This window comes from Equus przewalskii, chromosome 2 (assembly GCF_037783145.1).
Source record: "Equus przewalskii isolate Varuska chromosome 2, EquPr2, whole genome shotgun sequence".
NCBI lineage: Eukaryota > Metazoa > Chordata > Mammalia > Perissodactyla > Equidae > Equus > Equus przewalskii.
In genome coordinates this window covers 14,919,187-14,942,559 of record NC_091832.1, presented here as the reverse complement: position 1 = coordinate 14,942,559, position 23,373 = coordinate 14,919,187, and the positions used below count along the sequence as shown (strand labels likewise).

The 23,373-nt window shown below is 41.2% G+C and overlaps 1 protein-coding gene and 1 pseudogene across 1 annotated transcript in view; both read right to left on the bottom strand.

Moving 5' to 3' along the window:
* Nucleotides 1-23,373, bottom strand: part of LOC103540419 (olfactory receptor 2G3-like) — a 114,672-nt gene that overhangs the window by 59,373 nt on the left and 31,926 nt on the right. The window lies entirely within an intron of this gene.
* On the bottom strand, nucleotides 348-1,338 carry LOC103540418 (olfactory receptor 6N1-like; annotated as a pseudogene).

The following is a 23,373-nucleotide window of genomic DNA, read 5'->3' as shown; positions in this document are numbered from 1 at the left end:
TGAGCTATGGTTGGGTCACTGATCTGAGAGTCTGGAAGTCATCTTGTGCCCATCAGTTGGAACTTATTTCGTGGATCCAGAGCTCAAGCACTCAGTCTCATGTTCATTTAGTAATAGGAAAGATGAATATTGATACCAGTTCATTGTCAGGGCTTGTTAACTGGTAATACAGAGATGAATCAAATATGGGATTTGCCTTCATGGAGTCGAGTGTCTGGTGTCTTCATGTTTGAAGGAGACCCCCTCCCACAGCCTTCTGGGTCTTCTCATACATAATCTCACTGGATCTAACCCATTAATATATCATGTGTGCCCACTAGATATTGGAAAGAATTTGGATGGAGAAGTCATGTAGGCTGTGTCCCAGATTTAGTTGGTGGTGCCCATACTCCTGCGACTTCATTCTGGCCTTTGCCCCAGCCTATCACCTTGAGGGCAGCCTTCTTCATATCTCTGTTCCTAAGGCTATAGATGATGGAGTTGAGGAAGGCAGAAATGATGTCATAAAATAGAGCCAACTTCTTGTCGTCTTCGATAGAGGCCTCAGAGCCAAGTCTCATGTACATAGCTATACATGGAATAGAGAACATAGTGGCCATGGTGATATGGGAGGCACAGGTGGAACAGGCCTTGAGTTGCCCTTGAGCTGAGCAGATCCTCAAGATGGCAGCAAAGATATTGATGTAGACAATGATGATGAGGGAGATCGGGACCAACAGAAGGATGAAGCCCCAGATGAAGTCCACCTGGTCATTGAGAGATGTGTCTGCACAGGCCAGCTTCAAAACTGCAGGTACTTCACAGAAGTGGTTTATCTCATTGGGGCCTCAATAAGGAAGAATCATAGCAGAGACAATGTAGATCAGGGCACAGCTGATACCCCAGAATCCACAGAAGGTCACCACTAACCCACACAACAAAAGGCTCATGATGACTTTATACCTAGGGGGATGGCAAATGGCCACATAACTCTCATAAGGTATGACTGTGAAAAACCAAGACTCAGTTATTCCTAGCATCAGGAAGATGTACATCTGGGCCACACATCCAATGTAGGAGATGGTCTATTTCTGCAAACCACATGCACCATCTGGGGCACTGGGGTGGTGACATAGCCCATATCCAGAATGGATAGGACACAAGAAAAAATATATGGGTGGGTGTGAGGGAGGAGTTGATGCATATCAAGGTGATAACGAGTCCATTGCCCAGAAGGGCGATGAGATAGAGGAAGAGGAAGACCTTGAGTAAAATGATTTTTATCTCTGCATTACGAGAGAATCCTAGAAGAATGAACTCGGTAAGAGAGCTGTGATTTCCCCAGAGAAAGTCCTGCATCCTTCTAAATCCTGCTGCTACTCATATATTACGAGTTCTAGACACCAGTAGCAAAGTAAATGCATATTAGGACACCCACAAAGCTAGGGACCAAAAGTTTGAAAAGAATTTCTATTTGATATGAAAGAGCATGTTAATATTGCACTATTTAATCCCAGTTTATCATGAGATCCAGAATAATAAATTCCACATTTCAAAATGTAGAACATGCAAAAGGAGGATCCAAAACTATGTCTTACACTTCATAAACATGATAGTTCATGCCGCTTATAAAAGATTTCAAAGTTGTCAAAGAAAGAATTGGATATTGAGGCTACAACATTTGCTGTGAATTTCATACTAAATTGGGTTGTCTGGCCCTCCTTTGAAGCTTCTCCCAAAATGAGCTTCAGTGGAAGTATTTGAATAGCTTGACGGCTACTCTGCAACTTCAGAGACACAGTTATTAGATATCTGACTCAAGCCCGTAGCAGCAAAAGATCAACTATTATTTGAAAATAAATGATACTTTTTGAAGACTCAAGATCTTGTATTTCCATGCTCAAGAGATGGGTGCTGCTTGTGGGGAGGAAGGATGAAAAGAAAAAAGAAGAAACAAAAAGGAAAGAAGAGAACAAAGAAAATAAGGAAGGAAGAAGGAGAGAAGAAAGCAGAAAAGCAGGCAGGGAGGCAGGGAAGGAAGGAAACTACCAAGCTAGGACACTGTACTTAATGAATATATTCTTCAGAAATGAAAATCATTTTCTCTCAAAAACAGATACTTGATTACCAAAAGGCTCAGAGTAAAAGAAATATTAAAGAACTTCTCTAGGCTGAAGGAAAATGATCCCTGATGGAAACGTGGAATTGAAAAAAAGAATGAACACCAGAAATAGAAAATGTATAGATTATTTAAAGCAACAAAAATAACAATATCATGAGAGCCTTTAAATATATAAGTAGAACTAGAATTTGTGACAAAAATATCCCAAAGAATAGGAGAAGAAGACGGAATTAAACTGTTGTAAGATTTTTGCATTGTTTGGGAATCGTAAAGTACTAAGTTAAGTGAGACTATAATAAGTCAAAGATGTATATTTTAGTCTCCAGATTAGGAATTAGCACACTTTCTCTATAAGGGGCCAGACAGTAAATATTTTAGGCTTTGCAAGCAATATACAGTCACTATAGCATATTTCTATTGGCTTTTTAAACTTTTTTTAAAAAGTAAGGCTTATCAACCCTTGCTCTAGAATAACAATCAAAAGAATATTACCCAATAGTAAGACTCAAAATATAATACAGACTATAAAGGGATTAATTAAAAGTTCTCAATTATAGTAGCTCCCCACCGCTAGCCCTGGTTTTGCTTTCTGCAGTTTCAGTTACCTGCAGTCAACTGCAATCCGAAAACAATGCTACATCACAATGCCTACTCATTCACCTCACTTCATGTCATCAGGTAGGCATTGTACCATCTCACCTCATCATCATAAGATGAGTGAGACGATCCAGCTATCTCACTACTGGGTGTTTATCCAAAGAACAAAAAAAAAATCAATGATCCAAAGAGATTTATGCACCCCTATGTTCATTGCAGCACTATTCACAATAGCCAAGATGTGGAAGCAACCCAAGTGCCCTTCTATGGCTGAATAGACAAAGAAGATGTGGTATATATATATATACAATGGGATACTACTCAGCCATAAAAAACAACAAAATCATCCCTTCTGCAACAACATGGATGGACCTTGAGGGTAGGATAAGTGACATAAGCCAGAGAGAGAAAGACAAATTACTGCATGATTTCACTCACATGTGGAAGATAACAAATACACAAGAAAGAGTACAGGCTGGTGGTTACCAGAGGGGAAGGGGGTTGGAGTGTGGGTGAAAGGGGTATAGGGGCACATAAGCGGTGGGCACAATGGAGTCTATTCAGAAATTGATAAACAATAATGTGCACCAAAAATTACACAATGTTATAAACCAATGTGATCTCAATAAAATTACTGGGAAAAAAAAAAAGAAGAGTGAGTGCAGTACAAGATATTTTGACAGAGAGACTACATTCACATAACTTTTATTACAGTATATTGTTATAATAGTTCCATTTTATTATTAGTTATTATTGATAATCTCTTACTGTGCCAATTTTGTAAATTAAACTTTACCATAGGTATGTATGTATAGGAAAAAAGTAGTATATATAGGGTTCAGTACTATCCACTGGGGGTCTTGGAATATATCCCCCTTGGATAAACGGGGACTACTGTAATTCAAAAGAAAGCAGGAAAAGTGGAATAAAGAAAGAAGGAACTCTTGGGACAAACAGAAAGCAAGTAGTAAGATGATAGACTTAAACCTAATTACAATAGCAATGACATTAAATGTAAATGTACTAACCAAGCCAATTGAAAGACAAAGATTATCAGACTGGATTTTTAAAAACTAATAACAATGAGAGAATACAATGAGAGGTTACATAAGTGAAGGGATCATCTTTAAATACCAGAGAATAACAGGAAGCACAATTTCTAGATTTTCAAGGAAGTACCAGTCAACTCAGGATTTTCTTGCCCCTTAAGTCATCTCTCTCTTCCTTCTAGCCTGGCACTGATGAAACCACAGGGAATTGGGATGAGGGATCGACAAACTAAAGGATGAGGAAATGTACTTCGTTCCTTTTATTACAGGCAGCTATCTACAGCAAGCCTAACTCAATTTGAGGAGTTAAGGAAAATATCCTGCAGGAGGTAAGAGTCAAGCTGGTCTTTGAAGAGTGGGTAGATGCTGACTACAGGGGAAGTGCAGAAAAGGATACGCCATGCAGGTGGAGCATCATGTGTGAATTATAAAGCATGAGCTAAGCCAGAGAGTGGTAGGAGATGGGGCTGGAGAGGTAGGCAAGGACATGGGGGACCTATTGTGCCCTGATGAAGAGGTTAAAGAAAGTGGATTTTATTGAGAGGAAGATAAGGATCCACTAAATAGGCACTACATCAGTTTTATATCTAGGAACAATCACTCTGGCTGTGGTGTGGAGACTAAATTGGAGGAGGAGGATGCCAACTACTGTAATTATTTAGGAAGGAAAAGATGAGAGTGGGAACTAAGGCAGTGATTATTGATATTAAAGGTAAATATTTGACAAGAGTCTAGAGGAGGTGGGATCTGTGAGTCTAGGTAAGTGATTTTGGAGTGGTGAGAAAGAAAGAGGAGTCAAGGACGAATTCCAGGTTTGGGTTAATGGATGGGTGATAATGGCATTCAATGAGATGGGGAACATGGGATGCGAAGTGTGGGGAAGGAGGTCAGGAGGGCACACAGTGAGTCTGGTTTTGGACCCAGGGAGCTTGTGGAACTCCTAGTATCTGTTGGGTTGATGGGCTAACAGCTGAGGAGAAGCTCTAGAGATAGGAATCTGAATGTCATCAGCACTTCTGTGGGAAATGAAGCTACCGTAAAGAATGAGATCATCCAGTGAGAGTGTGTAGAGGGAGAACGGAGCTGAAAACAAAACTCTGGAAGGCTACAACATTGAAGGGTTGGCTTCAAGGAGACAATCTGGAGAAGATGCTATTGAGTGGCCAAAGATGGATGACACGTGACACAGAAACCCAAGGAGAGAAAATGTCTGCAAGGAGAAGGTGGTCTTTGTGGTGAAATGTGCAAAGGCATAAAGTATGACATAGACCAAAAGCTGACTACCACTTTTAGCAACAAGGAGGCTTTGGGAGAATAGTTTAATCAGATGTTTACCTGAAGTAAGTTAAAAGAAGTAAGCTTAGGCTGCATTTCTAAGACATTTGTACCAGGTAGAAAGAAGTATAGGTCAGGAGCTAGATGGTGATGGAAATATAGTTTTTTATGACATGAGAATTTTGATTTGCTTATCTGGTGAAGGAAATAGTCAATTAATAGGGAGGGGGAAATTTCAGGATTAGGACAGAGTAAATCATTTGATGAAGCAGGAAAGGGTGGGATCCAGGCTATAAAAGGAGGAATTGGGCTCAAATCAGAGGAAGGGCTCCCTTCCACTGTGGCTGATGTGAATGAGGTAAGAATTGGACTGGATGCAGAATATCTGAAATATCAACATGCAGCAGAAATTCTGAAGTATATCTGGGTCAAATCTATTGGACAACTCTGAGGTTTCTTTTTCCCCTTTAACATCTGTTATACACAATGTAAGGAGAACAATATAATATGCTGAGCAACAGAATCAAGACACAAAGACATCTCACCCAACAAGAAAAACTGTTTGAAACCAGCCAGTTTCATGGCTTAAATACACCTTCATACTTATATCTCTTGCCCAGACCCTCCCTCTGAAATCCATGTGTTCAACTACCTACTTGAACTTGGCCCTTGGATCTTTAATATGCACCTCAAACTCATCATGTCTAAAACTGAGCTCTTAATTTTCACTGCATGATCTAGCCCTTGGATCTTATCTCCCATTACTGTCTTCTTTGCTCACTCCACAAAAACCACATTGTTTCCTTTCTAGCCCATCAGCTCCCAACTAGGCTTTCACCTAAGGACCTTTGCCACACTATCCAGTACTTATGCTCTCTTTCACCAGATATCTTCAGGGTCAGTTCTTTCACTTCCTTCGGATTTCTACCCAATTGTCATTTCATCAGTGAGCCACTTTTCTTCATTGTACTTCTCACTTCTTAAAAAGCTTATCTACTTATCTGCTTATTTTTTGTCACCCCCAACTAGATTGTAAAGGCAAGGACTTTGTTTCGTTCCCTAGTGTCAGTCATTGTGCCTGGCATATGGTAGTAATTCCAATAATATTTGTTAAATTATTAAAGCAAGGATGCTAGTCATGGACTCTGTCCTAGAAGCTATGTCATCAGGTCAAGGAGGGGTGATTGATACCTATCCTCTCCAGTGGGGCAAACACATTCGGCATGTAGAATTTACACCTGTGATGCATGTCTTAGAGGGGTATGTGGACAAGTTGCAGCCTGTAGGAAAATATATTGTGATGGTGAAAAAAATAGCCTAAGCAACTGGTGATGTTTTCTCTGCAGAAATTTAAGCTAGGAAGGATGCTGATGTCTGTCTACAGAAGTATCTAAAGAGTTGTATTAGGGGAGATGGATAAGAATCGCTCTTCACAGACATCAATTTAGAATTAAGTGTAAATTTTACCAGGGTGACAAGCTTCAGAGTGACCACAGAAAATGTTCTGACACTCAGAGCTGTTCATAGACAGAAGGATTGTCCTGAGAAGCAATGAGCTCCCTGTTTCTGTTGAGAGGATCAGGTTGAATCTGGCTGACCATAGGTCAGGATGCATTGGGATCAACCCGGATTAGAGAGAGGTGTGGCAGGAGGACTGCTGAGGTCCATTTCACCTGGAAGAATTAAGGATTTTCTCTTCTTCTCTGTCCTCTTTATTATCTAACTTTATCTGTACCTGATTCCTTATGCCTGGAGCATTGCAGCAACCTCTCACTTATGACTCCAATCCCCCAGTTCTATAGCATTTGCTAGGAGCAATCTTAATAAAGAGCTTTTTCGCTGTGACCTCTGTCTATTCATGTATCTATAATATGGTGTAGAATGTACATGTTACCCCACAAAATTGGAGTTCACTTGCCTATGTGCATAAACAAGCCAATTAATTATGGCACCAGCCTTTGGGAGAGAAATCAGCTTTATTCTGTGAGATCTGTCTGCAGGGAGGATGGGGGGCAGGGGCGTGTGCCCTCAGATCTGTCTCCCCAATTGGGGGGAAATTTAAGAGGTTAGGGAGAACAGGCTGGCACACAGAAATGCTGGTGGGACAGGTTTTGATTGGTGGGCTTCAAGCATTTATGGTAAGGTTTTAAACATTTATGACTGGGTTCTAAACATTTATGATGGGGTTCTAAACGTTTATGAGAGAGTTCTAAACTTGTTTTTTTTTCAAGATTGGCACCTGCGCTAATAACTGTTGCCAATCTTTTTTTTTTCTTTCTTCTTCTTCTCCTCAAAGCCCCCCAGTACATAGTTGTATATATTCTAGTTGTCAGTGCCTCTGGTTGTGTTATGTGGGATGCCGCCTCATGATGGCTTGATGAGTGGTGCCATGTCTGTGCCCAGGATCTGAACTGGTGAAACCCCGGGCTGCTGAAGCAGAGCAGGTGAATTTAACCACTCGGCCATGGGGCCGGCCCTGGTTTTAAACATTTTTGATGAGGTGGGGAAGGAATTTTCACACCGAATCTTCCCTAATGAGGAACCTCTCTCTTCTGATGAGTCCGATTTTCAAGTTCCAATCGTGTCCCAGTCCTTGGGTTCTGTGGGAAGGAGGATGTTTGTTTCCATAGTCATTTCAGGTCAAGATTTCTTCTTTTGCACATACTCTAGCTATGTGATTTTGCAGATTTTCTGAAAGGCAATTCTTAAGCACTCTGTTGATAAGAGATGGGGTCAGTTAAACTAGTTCTAGAGGGTCCACAGTTACATATGTAGGAAAGAGCATGGGGTGCTTAGAGGAGAAGAAGCAGAAGGAATGGAAATGAGGGATAGGTGAGCAGGCTCCAAAAGCACACTCAGCCACACCGTTCCTGGTGACTATAACATGGAACATCATTGGACTGCAGGTATCTTGGTGGAAGGCATCTATCTGCCTTCTTGCCGCCTTCTCAATAAGAGATCCTTAGAGCAATTCCCAATTTCAAGGTGGTCCCCCAAACTCCTGCCTCCCCTGAGATCTCCATACAGCCCCCTCCTCCTCTCCCATAGCCTAGCGCTGTCCTATCAACCTTCCCACCTCCCATCTGTCATCCCCTTGTCTCACCCACTTCCGAGGGTCCCACTGGTTAGAATGGGGACATGGGGCAGCCCAACTGCTTCAGCCTCCCCAAGAACAGCCCTTCCTCTATTGGCAACTGAAGGCCAGATGCCTTAAGGGAGATGTGCACGGTAAGTCCGATAAACATAGAGAGGGAAAGAAAGGCAGATGGACAGAAAGAAGTAAACAAAAAAGCAAGCCAGAGACACAGGGAAGAAGAAGTGAACAGAGAAGCACAGTACAGAGTTAGAAGCACAGGCATGAAGGGACATCCAGATGTGAAGATTTGTAGACAGTAGGAGAGCCAGGGCAGGCATAAGAAGGGATGCCTCAGATGAGAAGACTCCTGAGCCTCAGGCCACCTGCCTCCAACCCTGCTACCCTACCTGCTGATGGGCTCCATGTGAGGGATGGATTAGGAGTCTGAGGAGTTCTTGAAGCTTTGCTCCTGAGGGTCCTATTCCCTGGAGGACAAATCCAACAACTTCCTAATGATCTCCCTGTACCTTTGAATTCCCCAAGGTCTGAACATCAGCTCTGAACTCCAATAGCTAGCACTAAAGGCTGTGTATAGCCAGAGCCTCTGATCCTCCCAGCCCAAGCCCCTGTGGCTCCTCAAAGGGCCTCCTTGCTCTTGTCAGGCCAGTCTTCTGCCTGTCCATGCCCTCCCATGCTCCATGTTTTCTCTGGGTTAGCACCAGACTGTGTGGTTTGGATCCCTGGTTTCATGCAGTTATAGCTGTGTGACTTTGGGCAAGTTTCAAAAACCTCTCCAGGCCTCTAGGCCTTTTATCAGTAAAATAGAACCTGCTTCATAGAGTTGTGATGAAGACAAAATAGGTTAATAAGTATGAAGCTTTTAGGACTGTGCCTAGCTTATAATAAATAATCTAGAAATTTATTATTCTCCCTAATTTGCATCTTCTATGCTTCCCATGTGAAGATCATCTCCCATTGTGTCTTCAAGTCTCCCCTAAATTTCAGGTCCATATCCCTCAGGAAGTCAGTCATGACTACTTGACCCTTTTTGTCCTCTTGTTACCCTCATTCTGCATTATTGTTCTTGGGATTCCTGAATGATCTGTGAGGGCTCTGAGGAGCTCATCCCTCTGAAGAGTGCAGCTGCAGCTCCCAGCCTAACACACCTGCGTGACATCTGTATTTGGAGAGAACACACATCAGCTCCCTTGGGCAGCTCTACTTTCTATCTTTCAGCACACATTTTGTATTTTTCCTCTGGGCCAGATCTTGTACTGAAGAAAGGAAATGTAGAGCCAAGGGGAGTTTTTCCTTGTAAATAAGCACTTACAAATCAATGATTTCAGGGCATTTGGTGAGGAATGCAGCAATTGCAGGGGCTCTGAAGAGGCAGCAGCTAAGTTTGCCCAGGGGAATTACACTTAGATTGGACCCCTAGCATGTAACGAAATATTCAGGAATGAAGTAAGGGACATAAATCTTCAGGAGTGAAATAGGGGCAAAAATACTGATCTTACAAAAATTAAAAGAATCATAAGGGAATATTATGAATAATTGTATGCTGACAAAGTAGATAACCTATATGAAATAGAGAAATTTCTAGAAAGACACAAACTACTGAAATTGACTCAAGAAGAAATAGAAAATATAAATAGACCTGTAACAAGTAAAGAAATGGAATTGGTAATCAAAAAAACTTCCCAAAAAGAAAAGCCCAGGCTCAGATGGCTTTATTGGTGAATTCTAAAAAACATTTAAAGAATTAATACCAATCTTTCACAAACTCTTCCAAAAAATGGACACTTCCCAACTCATCCTATAAGACCAGGATTTCCCTGATACCAACCACAAGAAAACTGCACACCAATACCCATTTTGAATATAGACACAAAATTCTAAAAAAAAAACATGATCAAATCATATCTGACAACATATAAAAAGTTATATATCATGACCTAATGAGACTCATCCCATCAATGCAAGGTTAGTTCAACATACAGAAATCAGTCAATGTAATATACCACATTAATAGGATAAAGGACAGGAATTACAGGGTCATCTCAATAGATGCAGAAAATGCATTTGACAAAATCCAACACACTTTAATTATAAAAAACCATCAACAAACTAAGAGTAGAAGGGAACTTCTTCAACCTGATGAAGGGCATCTACAAAAACTCCACTGCTAACATCATACTTAATGATGAAAAGATTCCCCCTAAGATTAGGAACAAGAAAAAGATGTCCACTCTTACCACTTTGCTCAACATTGTACTAGAGGTTCTAACCTGGGCAATTGAAAAAAAAATAAAAGACATCATGTTGGGAAGGAATAAGTAAAACTAAATCTATTTACAGAAGACAATTTCTGGTATATAGAAAATCTAAGCAATACACACACACACACACACAACCATTAGAGCCAATAAATGAATTCAGCAAGATCACAGGCTACAAGACCAATATACAAAAATTGATTGTATTTCTCTACACTAGTAATGAATAATCTGAAAATGAAATTAATAAAACAATTCCATTTATAATAGTATCAAAAAGAGTAAAACGGGAAAAATTTTAACAAAGGTAGTGTAAGACTTGCACATTGAAAACTAAAAAACATCACTGAAAGAAATTAAAGCATACCTAAATAAATGGAAAGGCATCCCATGTTCATGGATTGGAAGACATAATGTTTTTAAGATGACAGTACTCCCAAATTAATCCCATATTCAGTGTAACCCCTATCAAAATCTCAGTTGGCATTTTTTAACAAATTAACAAGGTGATCCTGATATTCATTTGGAAATGCAAGGAAGCAGAATAGCCAAAACAATCTCAAAAAGGAAGAACAGAACTGAAGAATTCACACTTCCCAGTTATAAAATTGACTACAAACCTTCAGTAATCAAGACTGTGTGGTACTAGCATAAAGACAGACATAAAAATCAATGGAATAGAACTGAGAATTAATAGGTAAACTCTTTCATTTTTGACGTGTTTATTTTTTAAAGATTGGCACCTGAGCTAACATCTTTTGCCAGTCTTTTTTTCTTCTTCTTCTACCCAAAGCACCCCCAGTACACAGTTGCATATTCTAGTTGTAGGTCCTTCTGGTGCTGCTATGTGAGACACTGCCTCAGCATGGCTTGATGAGCGGTGCTAGGTCCATGCCTAGGATCTGAACCAGCGAAACCCTGGGCCACCAAAGCAAGGTGCACAAACTTAACCAATTGGCCACAGGACTGGCCCTGATGTGTTTATTTTTTCATAAGGGTGCCAAGACAATTCAATAGGGAAAGAAGAGTCTTTTCAACAAGTGATGCTGGGACAACCAAATATCCACATGCAAAAGAATGAAATTGGACCACTAACTCTCAACATGTACAAAAAAAATGGATCAAAGACCTAAATGTAAGAGCTAAAACCATAAAACTCTTAGAAAAGGGGGCCTGCCCCATGGCCCAGTAGTTAACGTTCTGCACATTCTGCTTCGGCAGCCTGAGTTTGGGGATTCGGATCCTGGGTGGGACCTGCTCCATTCGTCAGTGACCATGCTGTGGGGGCATCTCCCACACAAAAATAGAGGAAGACTGACACAGGTGTTAGCTCAGGGCAAATATTCCTCAAGTGAAACAAAGGGAGGATTGCCAACAGACGTTAGCACAGGGTGAATCTTCCCCACAAAAACAAAAACTAAAACAAAACTCTTAGAAGAAAACATAAGCGTATATCTTCATGACTTTGGTTCAGGCAAGAAAGCCCTTGAAGCCCAAGCAATAAACAAAAAAATAGATAAATTGGACTTCAAAATTAAAAACTTTTGTGCTTCGAAGGACACTATCAAGAAACTGAAAAGCCAATCCACAAAATGGGAGCAAATATTTGCAAACTGCATGCCTGATAAAGAACTTGTATCTAGAATATTTAAGAACACTCGTAACAGAATAAAAAGACAAGTAATCCCATTTTTTAAATGGGCAAATGATTTGAATAGACATTTCTCCAAAGAAAATATACAAATAGCCAATAAGCACATGAGAAGATATTCAAAATCATTAGTCATGAGGAACTACAACTCTAAACCACAATGAGATACCACTTCACACCACTAGGTTGTCCACAATCAAAAAGACAAAAACAGGAAGTGTTGGTGAGGATGTGGAGGAACTGGAAGCCTTATATACGCTGGTTGGAATGTGAACATCCGACGATTCGGAGCCTGGGTGCGGACATGGCACTGCTCATCAAGCTGTGCTGTGGCAGGCGTCCCACATATCAAGTAGAGGAAGATGGGCATGGATGTTAGCTCAGGGCCAGTCTTCCTCAGCAAAAAGAGGAGGATTGGTAGCAGATGTTAGCTTAGGGCTGATCTTCCTCAAGAAGATTTTTTGCTTGAAAAAAAGTTTGGCAGTACCTCAAAAAACTAAACATAGACTTTTCATATGATCAGACAATTCCACTCCTAGGTAGATACCCAAGATAAATGAAACCATATGTTCATGCAAAAACTTGCACACAAGTGTTCACAGCAGAATTATTCGTAATAGCCAAAAATTACAAGCAGCCCAAATATCCATCAACTGATAAATGAATAAACAAACTGTGATATATCCACACAGTGGAATGTGTTTTGGGGATTAAAAAAAAGTAAAAAAGAATGGAGCACTGATACGTGCTACAGCATAAAAAACCTTGAAAATCTGCTGAGCGAAGGAAGCCAAACACAAAAGGTCACATATAGTATGATTCTGCTTATATGAAATGTACAAATTAGACAGAGCAATAGAAACTGAAAGTAGATCAGTGGTCCCAGGATCTGGGGAAGGAGGGAATGAGCAGTGACTACTAGTGGGTAAAGGTTTCTTTTTGCAGTGATAACAAATGTTCTGGGGAGCTGGTCAGGTGGCGTAGTGGTTAAGTTTGTGCACCCCCCTTTGGCAGCCTGGGGTTTGCCGGTTTAAATCCCAGGTACGGACCTATGCACTGTTTATCAAGCTATGCTGTGGCAGGTGTCCCACATACAAAGTAGAGGAAGATGGGCACAGATGTTAGCTCAGGGCCGGTCTTCCTCAGCAAAAAGAGGAGGATTAGTGGCAGATGTTAGCTCAGAGCTAATCTTCCTCAAAAAAAAAAAAAAGCTCTGGAACTGACAGTGGTGACTGCATAACTTCGTGAACACATTAAAAATCACTTGAAGTGTACACTTTGAAAAAATGTCAAACTTCAAATTTCCAAAGGTTTTTTAAAAAATTCCAAAGGTTGAAAAAAATTATATATTATCAAATGTAATGTATGTTAAGTTTTATCCAATGCCTTTATAATATCTGTAATATATCAAGGTGAATAGGCTTTTTGATCTGTTAACATAGCAAAAGGGGGACCCACCTGGTGGCGCAGCGGTTAAGTGCACACGTTCCGCTTTGGTGGCCTGGGGTTCAATGATTCGGATCCCGGGTGCGGACATGGCACTGCTCATCAAGCTGTGCTGTGGCAGGCGTCCCACATATCAAGTAGAGGAAGATGGGCATGGATGTTAGCTCAGGGCCAGTCTTCCTCAGCAAAAAGAGGAGGATTGGCGGCCAAGATGGTGCCGTGAGTAGTCCTCTTTGTCTCTCGCCCTTCGAGTCTACAATTATTTGGACACTTATCGCTTGACAAAGGATATCCAGACAGCATCTCAGGACGTCTGAGACACCCACGCGACTATACATCGGAAGGCGGATGGACTTTCCTCCGGGAGGATGTGGAAATAGGTGAAAACTCTCCGACCCCGACGGGCAGCCTAGTACCCGCAAGCGGCTTTCTTCCAACGGACGCCCCCAGAGGATCCACACACATCTAGGTCAGGAGCGAGAACACAACAGAGGAGCGACGGTGGAAACAGGTGACCAGAACCCTACCTAAACCCCCTGCAATTACTCCTAAACGCAGAGGGAAACTTTGGAGTTGCACACCTGAGCCCGCGGGGAGAGTCTCTCCCCGCCATTGGCGGGGAGACCCAGCCTGGTGCTCGGGGCGCCCGGAGGGTCCCAGAGAGAGACACGGAGGGCACGGAGGTCTCCCAGCTGCCGTTGCCCGCCCCGTGGGACTAGGGATTGCCGGAGATCTCGGAGAGGACCGGGGCTGGGGGAACTTTCAAAGGCCGGTTCGGCGACCCGGAGGGGAAGCGCCGGAGCTCCGCCCGGGCAGCAGACAAAACTCTCTGTCTGCCGTTAGCAGAGGGGCCACGCTGAGCACTCACGGCTCCGGGAGAGGCCCGGAGAGAATCCCAGAGGGCGGGGCGACCCCCAGCTGCCGTTGCCCGCCCCGTGGGGCTAGGGATTGCCGGAGATCTCGGAGAGGACTGGGGCTGGAGAGAGTTCCAGAGACCCAGCTTAGTAGCCTAGGGGGAAACCCTACAGGCTCACAGCAGCCTTAGGGAAAGCCTCTGCACAGCACCAGTAGAAGGCACCCAGCCGCCAGCCACAAGGCTGGAAGACCCCAGGGCAAAAGCAGCATAGCTAGGTGTACTAACCACAGACTGTAGAAGATGCCAATAGCTCTCCTGCGACCCATAGAGGACAAGTGAGATTTGGTGGGTGCCGACAGCAACGGAGCGACAAATATAAGTGATCCCACCCCTGGCCGCTGGAAAAGCCCATAACACCGTTGCAGACCCCAAGGAGAGAGCGCATCTAGGTGGGCAACAACAGTAGGCACCTGCAGCCTGAAGCCCCCCTGTGACGGCCCCCACGGCAGAGGAGGGAATCCAAAGGGCCACTGTGGCTACGAAGAGGGGCCCAGGCCCAGTTAGCAACTACGGACAGGGTTCCTGGTTGGTGAAGTATAAACAGCTGCTCCCCCCACCACAGCAGCTGAAACAAGTGAAAGGAGCAACTAAACTCTATCTCCATGTGGAGGCACAAATCAACATCATCAAGCAATATGAAAAAATACATTAAATCTCCAGAACAGAAAGAAAGTAACAAATACACAGAAAACAATCCCAAAGAAAATGAGATATATAACCTAAATGATGATGACTTCAAAACAGCCATCATTAGGATTCTCAATGAGTTAAGAGAGAATTCTGACCGACAGCTCAACGAGTTCAGGAGCTATGTCACAAAAGAGTTTGATACGATAAAGAAGAACCAAACAGAAATATTGGAAATGAAGAACACAATAGAGGAGATTAAGAAAAATCTAGATGCTCTGAACAGTAGGGCCGATAATATGGAGGAAAGAATTAGCAATTTGGAAGATGGCAATATAGAATTGTTGCAGGCAGAGGAGGAGAGAGAAGCAAGACTTAAAAGAAATGAAGAAACTCTCCGAGAATTATCAGACACAATTAGGAGATGCAACGTAAGGATTATAGGTATACCAGAGGGAGAAGAGAAGGAGAAAGGGGCAGAAAACCTATTCAAAGAAATAATGGCTGAGAACTTCCCAAATCTGGTGAGGGAGATGGATCTTCAGGTGACAGAAGCCAATAGATCTCCAAACTTTATCAATGCAAGAAGACCAACTCCACGGCATATAGTAGTGAAGCTAGCAAAAGTCAACGACAAGGAGAAAATATTAAGGACAGCCAGGCAAAAGAAACTAACCTACAAAGGAACCCCCATCAGGCTATCAGCAGATTTCTCAGCAGAAACTTTACAGGCTAGAAGAGAGTGGAATGATATATTCAAAAATCTGAAGGACAAAAATCTACAGCCGAGAATTCTCTACCCAGCGAAAATATCCTTCAAATACGATGGAGAAATAAAAACTTTCCCAGATAAACAAAAATTAAGGGAGTCCATTGCCACAAAACCTCCTCTTCAGGAAATCCTCAGGAAAACCCTCATTCCTGAAAAATCCAAAAAAGGAAAGGGGCTACAAAACCAAGAGCAGAGGAGATAAGTAGAAGGACAACAACAGAGAGTAGCAGCTCTACATCAGAACAGATTAAACCATGGGACGAGAAACAAAGGAAACTGAAGAAAACCGGAAAACAAGACACAAAATGGTAGTGGTAGGCCCCCACGTCTCAATAATCACTCTAAATGTAAATGGATTGAACTCCCCAATCAAAAGACACAGAGTGGCAGGATGGATCAAAGAACAAGATCCAACAATATGCTGCCTCCAGGAAACACACCTCAGCCCCAAAGACAAACACAGACTCAGAGTGAAGGGATGGAGAACAATACTCCAAGCTAATAATGAACAAAAGAAAGCAGGTGTCGCTATACTAATATCAGACAAGGTAGATTTCAAAACAAAACAGATAAAGAAAGACAAAGAGGGACAGTATATAATGATAAAAGGGACTCTCCACCAAGAAGACATAACACTTATAAATATATACGCACCCAACACAGGAGCACCAAAATTTGTAAAGCAACTCTTAATAGAACTAAAAGAAGACATCAACAACAATACAATAATAGTAGGGGACCTCAACACACCATTAACACCAATGGACAGAACATCCAGACAGAAAATCAACAAGGAAATAATAGAATTAAATGAAAAATTAGACCAGATGGACTTAATAGATATATATAGAACACTTCATCCAAAAACAGCAGGTTACGCATTCTTCTCAAGTGCACATGGAATATTCTCAAGGATTGACCATATTTTGGGAACCAAAGCAAACATCAATAAATACAAGAGAGTTGAAATAATATCAAGCATCTTTTCTGATCATAACGCTATTAAACTAGAAATCAACTACAAGAAAAAAGCAGAGAAAGGTGCAAAAATGTGGAGACTAAACAACACGCTTCTCAACAAACAATGGATCATTGAAGAAATTAAAGAAGAAATCAAATATTATCTGGAGACAAATGAAAATGAGAACACGACATACCAAATCATTTGGGATGCAGCAAAAGCAGTCCTAAGAGGGAAATTCATCGCAATACAGGCTCACCTCACTAAACAAGAAAAAGCTCACGTAAGCAACCTCAAACGACACCTAACAGAACTAGAAAAAGAAGAACAAACAAAGCCCAGAGTCAGTAGAAGGAGGGAAATAATAAAAATAAGAGCAGAAATAAACGATATTGAAACAAAAAAGACAATAGAAAGGATCAATGAAACAAAGAGTTGGTTCTTCGAAAGAATTAACAAAATTGACAAACCCCTAGCCAGACTCACCAAGAAAAGAAGAGAGAAATCGCAAATTAATAAAATCAGGAATGACAGAGGAGAAATCACAACAGATACCAATGAAATACAAGAGATCATAAGAGAATACTATGAAAAACTATATGCCAACAAATTGAACAACCTGGAAGAAATGGACAAATTCCTAGACTCCTACAATCTCCCCAAACTGAATCAGGAAGAAATGGAGAATCTGAATAGACCAATCACAAGTAAGGAAATAGAAACGGTAATCAAAAACCTCCCCAAAAACAAGAGTCCAGGACCAGACGGCTTCTCTGGAGAATTCTACCAAACATTCAAAGAAGACTTAATACCTATTCTCCTCAAACTGTTCCAGAAAATTGAGAAAGATGGAGAACTCCCTAACACATTCTATGAAGCCAACATCACTCTGATCCCCAAACCTGACAAGGACAACACAAAGAAGGAGAACTACAGGCCGATATCACTGATGAACATAGATGCAAAAATCCTCAACAAAATTTTGGCAAACCGATTACAGCAATACATCAAAAAGATTATACACCATGATCAAGTGGGATTTATACCAGGGACACAGGGATGGTTCAACATCCGCAAGTCAATCAACGTGATACACTACATCAACAAAATGAAAAACAAAAACCACATGATCATCTCAATAGATGCAGAGAAAGCATTCGACAAGATCCAACACCCATTTATGATAAAAACCCTCAGTAAAATGGGTATAGAAGGAAAGTACCTCAACATAATAAAGGCCATATATGACAGACCCACAGCCAACATCATACTCAATGGACAAAAGCTGAAAGCCATCCCTCTGAGGACAGGAACAAGACAAGGGTGCCCACTTTCACCACTCCTATTCAACATAGTACTGGAGGTGCTGGCCAGAGCAATTCGGCAGGAAAAAGAAATAAAAGGAATCCAAATAGGTAACGAAGAAGTAAAACTCTCGTTGTTTGCAGACGACATGATCTTATACATAGAAAACCCCAAAGAATCCACAGAAAAACTATTAGAAATAATCAACAACTACAGCAAAGTAGCAGGGTATAAAATTAACGTGCATAAATCAGTAGCATTTCTATACACTAACAATAAACTAACAGAAAAAGAACTCAAGAACTCTATCCCATTCACAATCGCAACGAAAAGAATAAAATACCTTGGGATAAACTTAACCAAGGAAGTGAAGGATCTATACAATGAAAACTACAAGACTTTCTTGAAAGAAATAGGCGATGACATAAAGAGATGGAAAAACATTCCTTGTACATGGATTGGAAGAATAAACATAGTTAAAATGTCCATACTACCTAAAGCAATATACAGATTCAATGCTATCCCAATCAGAATCCCAAGAACATTCTTCACAGAAATTGAACAAACAATCCTAAAATTCATATGGGGGAACAAAAGACCGCGAATTGCTAAAGCAATCCTGAGCAAGAAAAACAAAGCCGGCGGAATCACAATCCCCGATTTCAAAACATACTACAAAGCTACAGTGATCAAAACAGCATGGTACTGGTACAAAAACAGGTCCACAGATCAATGGAACAGAATTGAAAGCCCAGAGATAAAACCACACATCTATGGACAGCTAATCTTCGACAAACGAGCAGAGGGCCTACAATGGAGAAAAGAAAGTCTCTTCAACAAATGGTGCTGGGAAAACTGGACAGCCACATGCAAAAGATTGAAAATTGACCATTCTTTTTCACCACACACCAAAATAAACTCAAAATGGATCAAAGACCTAAAGATTAGGCCTGAGACAATAAGTCTTTTGGAAGAGAATATAGGCAGTACACTCTTTGACATCAGTTTCAAAAGAATCTTTTCGGACACTGTAACTCCTCAGTTGAGGGAAACAATAGAAAGAATAAACAAATGGGACTTCATCAGACTAAAGAGCTTCTTCAAGGCAAGGGAAAACAGAATTGAAACAAAAAAACAGCTCACTAATTGGGAAAAAATATTTACAAGCCACTTATCCGACAAAGGGTTAATCTCCATAATATACAAAGAACTCACACTGCTTAACAACAAAAAAACAAACAACCCGATCAAAAAATGGGCAGAGGACATGAACAGACATTTCTCAAAAGAAGATATGAATATGGCCAATAGACACATGAAAAGATGTTCATCATCGCTAATCATCAGGGAAATGCAAATCAAAACTACACTAAGATATCACCTTACCCCCGTTAGATTGGCAAAAACATCCAAAACCAAGAACGACAAATGTTGGAGAGGTTGTGGAGAAAGAGGAACCCTCATACACTGTTGGTGGGAATGCAAACTGGTACAGCCACTATGGAAAACAGTATGGAGATTTCTCAAAAAGTTAAAAATAGAAATACCCTATGACCCAGCCATCCCATTACTGGGTATCTATCCTAAGAACCTGATAACAGATATCTCAAGAGTCCGTTGCACCCCTATGGTCATCGCAGCATTATTTACAATAGCCAAGACGTGGAACCAGCCTACATGCCCAGAAACTGATGACTGGATAAAGAAGATGTGGTATATATACACAATGGAATACTACTCAGCCATAAAAAAAGACGAAATTGGCCCATTCACAACAACGTGGATGGACCTCGAGGGCATTATGTTAAGCGAAATAAGTCAGTCAGAGAAAGACGATCTCTATATGACTCCACTCATAGGTGGAAATTAGTATATTGAGAAGGAGATCTGATCGGTGGTTACCAGGGAAAAGGGGGGGTGGGGGGAGGGTACGAAGGGGGAAGTGGTGTACCCACAACATGACTAACAAAAATGTACAACTGAAATCTCACAAGCTTGTAATCTATCATAACATTAATAAAAAAAAAATATTAAAAAAAAAAAAAAAAAGAGGAGGATTGGCAGCAGATGTTAGCTCAGGGCTGATCTTCCTCGAAAAAAACCCCACATAGCAAAAGGAAATGCACATGTAAAAATTGAATTTTAATTAAAAATTAATAAATGAATGTGATAATAAATTAAAACACTACAGAAAGTAAAATGCTTCCAAACCTCTTCTGCCAAATGTCCTGGGATTAACCCACTTGTTTCTTCTCATTGACTGGTTTGCTCCTCCCGACAGAGTGGTGAGATAACTAGAATTTGACTGTGGGATTAGGGAGAAAGGGGCAAAAGCTTTAGTTCTAGGCCTGCCTCCAGTGTGGACAAAGAGTCCTCTATGCGGTGGAGCCTAATTCATTAATATTTTATGGCCATTTCCTTTGTGCAAATATCTTCATAGATCTCTCTTTGGTGCAAATAACTCTTGTGAACCAGGTGGAGGGAGTTGAGGAAGGAGAGTGCTATGCAGTTCAGGCCAAGGTCAAGATTAGAAGATTTGAAATCCTCAGTCTTGGACATTTAAAAACATTTATCAATCTCCAGACACTATGTATAGGCCCTCTCTCGGGACTTGGGACAGAGAAATAAATGACAGCTCCTGCCCTGGAGGAACTTGAAGTCTAAAGAGAGAGATGGCCATATAAACAAATAACTAAAATAATTCATTAATGGAGGCTAGCACAGGGCACTGTAGGATAGAAGAGGGAGGAATTGTGTCTGAGAAAGGTCAGGAAGGGCTTCCTGGAAGAAGAAAACTTAGGCTGGGTATTGAAGGATGAGTAGGAGTTTTCTATGTGAAGAAATGAATGCATATTTCATTTAGCAGGAGCAGAATCTGCAGAAGTGTGATATATGCCCTGCTAACCTGATCTAATCAGACTCCAATTGCCCACCAGCCCATAAATTCCACGGGTGTGCAGTATTTTTGGCTGTTGTGCAGGCCCCCAGCCCCAACTTGTTCCTCACCTGCTCTTACTCAGATGCCATCTTCATCCAGCTTCCAGGTCTTGCCTGTACAATTTTTACCTGTGTTTAGCCCTCTGGACCCAAATTGTTCTTGGCCTTCTCTGATACTGTAACTGTGGTCCCTAGGACATCCAAGTTGGTTTGCCCCTCAGATCTCTGCCACTTGTGTTGCTGAGGACAAGACATCCCACCCTAGATGCTCGAGCAATTACCCAGCCAGGCCAGTCCTGATCATACTAAGGCATGAAAGAGAAGAGAACGTTTAGGGGAGAATTATTAGCCCAGTACATTTGAGAAGTGGCATGCAGGGGAAGTGAGGGACATGTCTGGAGAAGGCTTCCAGTCATTCAGGGCCTTGCTAACCAAGGAGAGAGATCATGTGGCAGAGAATGAAGAGACCTGTGACTAGAATTAGGAACCTGAATAAAGGCTTGGTTCTGACACTGGGCTTCCATTGCTTCAATGATAAAGTCCAAATTACTTAACCTGATACTTACAGCTTTTCATTATCTGATATTAACACATCTATCCTGGATTTTCTTTTGATTATTCAACCCACACACCTTTTATTCCAGCTACCTTGGGCAACTTGACTATCTGCAAATACATTTTGTTCTTTCACATTTCTATGTCTTGGAACCTTTCTATGCGTGTGTCACCAGCATTTTCCCCTCCTAGACTTTTGAAACCCAACTTCTATACCAATTTAAGAGATTACTTCCCATTGAAACTTTTTGAATTCCCCTGCATATTTCCTCTCAACAAGTTTAGCAGCTCCCTCTTCCATACCTCTATTATACCTCATCTGTCCTCTGTCTTACCCACAAAGCTATGCATTCTTCAAGGATAGGAGACATATATTTTTGTAATATCCAGGTTTCAGTGCTATGCTTACACATAAAGGACTCTTAAAATGTTCATTGAATAAAGTACAAACTATCATATATGTGAGAATAAAAGTAAAACATTTTCAGACATCATGGGGATACAGAAAGTTCACTGCCTATATAAATACTCTGGGAAAAAAATACTAGAAGACAAACTACAGCAAACCAAAATTGAAAGTGAATCCAAGAGAAGGCCATTTACCAAAAACTGATCATGTACTAAGCCATGATGAAAAGCTTTTTTTAAAATTTCCCCCAAAAGACACTACACAGGCAACATTCATTGAGTACAGTGCAATGAAATTAGAAATTAACGACTAAGATGTAGCAAAACAAAATATATGCTTAAAAATTTTAAAGCAATATTCTAAGTTACTCTTGGGTTAAAGAGGAAATTAAAAAGGAAATTACAAAATATACGTCAATGAATAACAAAAAGACTATTATATCAAAACAGGTAGAACACAGCCAAAGAAATACTGTGGGAAATTTTTATAGACTTTAATGCATTTACTAGAAAAAGATTCTTGTAATTAAAATAAATGCAGTAAGCTTTAACTTAATAAAAATGATTTAAAAAGCAATTAGAGAATGATTTCAACAAGGTGAAGGAATAGCAGTTTTCTACCATTGTCTTTCCCAGAAGTATCAATTTTGACAACCACCCACCAATGAGAGTACCTTTTGGGAGTTCAGAAGTCCAGTGGAGAAGTTCCAGCACACTGTTGGAGAAAACCCCCTGAGAATGGACGCATTAAAGAAGATAAGAAGAACAATTCTGCTTTACTTGTGTCACTGTTTACTGAATGTGGCACAGCTTAGTGCCAAGAGAGACCCCATTGGCCTGTAATTTGGCCAAAAGAGCCAAGTGAGTGAGCCCCTGGCCTCCCCGGCCGTGCAGGATGCTGTTCAAATGGCCAATTTCTTTCTCACTCCACCCAAAATACAGAAAGGATTCACATAGCTGAGTGGTTGGGAGAGTCTGGGAGCAGAGAAGAGAGGCAGGAACTCACAGCAGCCAGGGCTTGGAAGTCAACAAAAGGCCACAGATCCTACTAACCTCTTTGCAGACTCCATTGGGAAGCCCACCCAAGTGCCACTTTGGACACCTTGCCTGCAGAACCCCCAAGTGGATCACAGGCAACCCTAATGCTCCATGAGCCTCAGACACTCCATCCCTCCGTGGCCAACTTCCCATATGTGCCCCTGCAAGTGGAGAGTACAAGTCTCTGCAGTTTGCAAATATGTGCAGACAGCTAGCTCAAATTTATATGATTTGGAGAAATCATATGAATATGAGCATTTCAGGACACTTCTCTTGGGAAAGTAAATGGGAGGCTCTCAGCACACACTCTCTGGCTTTGCAGGATCAAGAGAAGGCATACAATCTTAAGAATTCCCAATCCCCAAGAGGGAACAAGAGTTGTG